Raw genomic sequence first — 5282 nt, forward strand, 5'->3', positions numbered from 1 at the left:
TTCTTTTTTTATACACAACAAACACACAAGCAGACAAACAAGCAAGCAGCTCCCTCCTCCCACAAACACAGAAACTAAACAAAAAGCAAAACCAGACAAACTGAAGCCAAAACGATCAATGGGAAGGGACATAGCAAGTGTCTTGGATTTGTGGCTACCTCTGTTGGACTGTCCAGACCCCATTTTTAGTTCAGGAGCACGTGGAAGCAGTGTTCAACTTCCACTGTCCAATCCCCTCAAGACTCAACAGCAGCTTCCAGGAGGTTCTCACTTCTTTGTGAGGTAGTGTGGTCTTAGCAACTGGATCTGAGTACAATTTCCCAAAGTAATTTTCTTCCCTGTTGGCCAAAGAATGCTTTCTTCCGGTTAATTATATCACGTGTACTCATTTTCTATCTATTGAACCTATTTAAACATTTTATCTCTCATTTTAGTGAATTTTCTGATTTTTTATTTTTATTGGGGGAGAGTCTCAACAAATAAAATATTATTTAAGACCATAAATAAGCGTGCAGTAACAGATGAATGGATAATGAAAATGTGTTTTATTTACCCAGTGAAATACTGGGTTGGTGCAAAAGTAATTGAGGTTTTTGCCACTGAGAGTAATGGCAAAAACTGCAATTACTTTTGCATCAACCTAATACTTTTCAGTCACAAAAAAGGATGAAATCTTGTCATTTGCAGCTACATGGATGAGCCTGGGGGACATTATGTTCAATGAAATAAGTCAGTTATATATACACAAATACTGCATGATCTCACCTATGTGTAGAATCTAAAAAGTTGACTTCATAGAAGTAGGAAAGAGAATAGTGGTTACTAGAAGCTGGGAGGGGCAGTGGGAAGAGTGGGATGTGTGATTGGTCAATGGATACTAAGTTACAGTTAGATACGAGAAATAAGTTCTAGTGTTCCATTGCACAGTAGATTGACTATAGTTAGTAGTAACATGTTGTATGTTTTAAAATAGCTAGGAGAGAGGATTGTAGATATTCTCCCCATGAAGAAATGATAATTGTCTGTGATAGATATGCTAATTACCCTAATTTGATTGTTACACATTGTATGTATATATCAAAACATCACACTGTACTCCATACATATGTACAATTATTTTGTGTCAATTAAAACAAATTTAAAAATTTAAAAAGCATTAATAAAGACAAGTATTTTAAAGGCCTTCCTTCTTTTCCTTCTTAAACAATTTTTAGCAATGTATTTACACATATTGATATGATCTCAATTAAAAAACAAAATCTTAAAATTCATGTGTCATCAAATTCAACATGAAAAATAGCGCCAACAAATTTTTGCTGATTCTCCCTGGCCCAAATTCTTAAGAACTCCAAATCTGATGATATGAATATAGTTTTGATGAAATAAATCAATTGATAACATAATGCACTGGATTAAGAAAAGAAAGGAATATATTTTTTAAATCCCTCTTTTTTTTTGCTGTTTCTAATAAAGCTCTTTTTTTTTTCATCTGCCTGAGACATCCAGTTCTTCCTAGAAACTTTGCTGTCATTATAGTACCTGCAGAGTGATACCACTAACAGACCTGGCTGTTTGTTTCTGAGTAAGAACAGCTGTGCAACAGACTGTCTGAACAGTCCCCATTTCAGGATGCAGCACAGATCTCTGACACTGAGGCAGCACCACACCAGCTGGCTCTGCGCTCGGTGCATTGCTATTCCTGGATGATTTACCTGTTCTCAGTCCTGTCACCTTACTGTTTCTGCCATCTAATTAAGAACCCATGTTATTGAATTCACTCTGCTGCAAATTAGCAATCCTATCCGTGTTCTTTCTGAGCCTAAACTGACCATTTTTACTTTTATGATACATGATTTATTTTTAAATTCATACAAGATGCTTGATTATTTATTTGTGGTATATTTTAGCTCTCTTGTGAAGTCTCGATCAGAGTAATCCTCTTCTAATGTATTCATATAGCGTGAAGATCTAAATTTCCTAATCAAAATCATGTCAGCAAAAGTAGAGCTGCTCTTATGATAACATTTTAGTCTAGAAAATGATTTTCCTTTAAAAGGGATTCAATGGACATGATGACATAAAAAGAAGTGGCAAAATTACACACAATCAGTTCACATAATCAAAACAGCAATGTTTTGTATTCAGCAAGGATTTCTTTTTACTATAATAAATGGAACAAAATAGTCCTTTTGGAATTCTGCAACCGTGTTACGGCTACAAATGAAATACTACTAGCTTCCTATAGGATTAAGAACAAGCATTTAAAAAACTTTAGCGGAAAGGATCCCATTGAGATATAGTACCTAAATATATGTTTGGATAACATTTAATCACTAACGCTGGTGCTCTACCTTCACTTCAACTTCATTAGGAACTCACTATTAAACCAAGATTAGCTTATTTTTAAAACAGTGCAATTCATGCAAATAGTTCAAATGGTTGCATTTTAATCCTAGTTTTCTGGAAAAGAACTATTATGTTATTCTAACATGTGCTGTGGAAGTGTACACAATCTATGGAGCACTTCTGGATTCATCAGGGAAAGCTGGTCCTGTCTTGAGGAATGCTTTAATAGCCTTTGTGCATATTCTATCAGTATAGTATTCTGAAATTGTATATTATAAGATGCATTTAATTTCTCGGAAAGATTGAGATTCTGTGAAAACAAGTATCATGTATTGCACATCTTTATAATCCTTGAATCTAGAGTTTGGAAGCCTGACATATGGTAGATGTTCCAAAAATGATTGTTGACTAACTTCATGGAAACTGAAGGGACATTAACTAGAGTTTATATGGACTAAGATACTAAGTTAATTGGCTTCATATAATGTAAAATTATAGTAACATCTAAATCCCCCAAAAAGTAGTCAAGTCATTTACATGAATAGATGTCCATATTTATAATAAAGTTCTGCTTTTTAAAATTCAAGGATCTTTGAAAATTGATCATATGAGTTGGAGACTCAAGTCTAGTCATACTCAAATAAAAAAGAGTTGAGAAGCCAGGGGGGAAAGCATTCATGGCACTTAACATTGCTCCAAGAGTGTAATTTTCTTCAAGCCTGGCTGCTAAAACTGCATGCTGTAACCTGAAACAATTTTACCTAATGACTTCTGAAACAACCTACTACAACTTTAAGAGTGGTTTTACCCAACATTGTCACTCACCAATCAGAGCTCTCCTTTTTATAAAACTTCCAACTTCCTCTTTGTTCTTTGGACATACCAAAGACCACCTGGTCTGTGTGTATGCCCTGAATTATGATTCGTATATCCCAAGTAAGATGTTAAATTTAGAGATTTTTCTCTACATATTTTATTTGACATTGATAGATCTCCTGATTTATAATCACCAATTTATATATGAATTTGATTTGGTCAGACAACCACTTCCTACTCAATGATCAAATTATCCTTTGGTCTTTTAACAGTTTTGACTTTAAAGACTTTATTTACACAGTTCATTTCTTCATTTTTTTACCGTGAGCTACAACAAACTGTGTGTGAATTCTGGAACCATTACTTTGCATACTGCAGTAGCTATATTTGAGAAGTAGAGATGGAATGACAGAGAAGCCGGAGAATTGAAACAGTATTGAAGGTATTTCAATACTTTTTCAATACTATTTCAATACTCAGTGGTTAGGCTGCCTTTATTGTGCGAGGAGTTACTTCAATCCAGGATAGATATGTACTGCCACAGCTGGCTACAAAAGCTTTTTTTTTTTTTTTTTTAAATGAGCCTGGAAATCATCAAAAAATTTTAAAATAGATAGAAGAAAACACCATTGGAAAAGGACTTTTTTCTCCAGAGGACAGGCGGCCTCACTTTCCTTCTCTCATAAATGATTTCTTTCTTTCTCAAACCACAAGGGTGTCGAGAAAAGAAGACTCTGCTTCGTGAAGTCGAACTATATAGGTTCATAAAGATTCATAGGTTAGAACAGAGTAGCCTGCTAATGGGAAGTTTTCAGAGACTACTTTGTGAGTTGATTACAACTAGCATCATAACTGGCTGAAGTTAAACCAGTAAGTTTATAGCATCTAGGGATCTAGCCAACGTAGTCAATGAGACAAAAACATAAGTGAACAATAAAGTTATTGATGACCAGGAAGATCATTGGTTTTGTAGTCATTTGGAGACCTCAGTGGAGAGCCTAAAATGCTAAGGAAACAGCTTAAAATGTGGCCGAAGAGAGAAGAAACATTAAGAACATTGAGAATCTATGTTGACAACAGCAGGAGATGGATATAAAAGAGAAAGCAGAATGTCAGGACGTGCACAAGGTGAAGAGGATAAAGAACAACACACTAGTAAGAAAGTGCTCATATTGTAATGAAAGATCTCTGTGAGTACATAGAGGGAATCTGAGGTCCTTTATTACTGACAGGTAATGTCAGCATAGGGCCCAAGAACTGGACAATATGATTTGGGAATAAAAAGAAAGAAGATGGGACGGGCGCGGTGGCTCATGCCTGTAATCTCAACACTTTGGGAGGCCGAGGTGGGTGGATCACCTGAGGTCAGGAGTTTGAGACCAGCCTGGCCAACATGGTAAAACCCCCATCTCTACTAAAAATACAAATATTAGCTGGGTGTGGTGGTGCATACAAGCTACTCCGGAGGCTGATGCAAGAGAATTGCTTGAACCCGGGAGGTGGAGGTTGCAGTGAGCTAAGACTGTGCCACTGTACTCTATCCTGGGCAACATAGTGAGACTCTGAATAAAAAAAGAAAGGAAGGGAAGGGAAGGGAAGGGAAGGGAGGGGAGAGGAGGGGAGGGAGTGCCAGCTCATTGGTCTAGGGGTATGATTCTCGCCTTGGGTGTAAAAAGAAAGGGAGGCCAAAAATGAGGACAAAGACTATGATCTTGCATACAATTTTCTTACAAAGTTGTGTAATTCTCTGGAGGGACAACACATGTTTTTTTCTTTTTTTTTCTTTTTTGCTTGTTATAGTAGAAACCTGTGGCTTGTCTTTATGCTTTTTCTTAATATTTTTGAGCTCAAAAGAGCTTCCGATTCATATTTTTCTGACCCTCATTTAATGTAAAAATTATATTTAATAATATTATGTATCTCTGCTTAAATATTCTTAATTATTATAGATTAAGGTAGACAATTTGAAAATAAAAATAAAAACATGTGTCTAAGTTAATTATATACATATAACAATTTCTTTAAGCACAAACATAATTAATTATACATTTATATTTTATATATGTATATATTTATACCTATATATTTTATATAAAATTTATACTTAGATATGAAGTTGC

This window comes from Gorilla gorilla, chromosome 15 (genome assembly GCF_029281585.2).
Source record: "Gorilla gorilla gorilla isolate KB3781 chromosome 15, NHGRI_mGorGor1-v2.1_pri, whole genome shotgun sequence".
NCBI classification, from domain to species: Eukaryota; Metazoa; Chordata; class Mammalia; order Primates; family Hominidae; genus Gorilla; species Gorilla gorilla.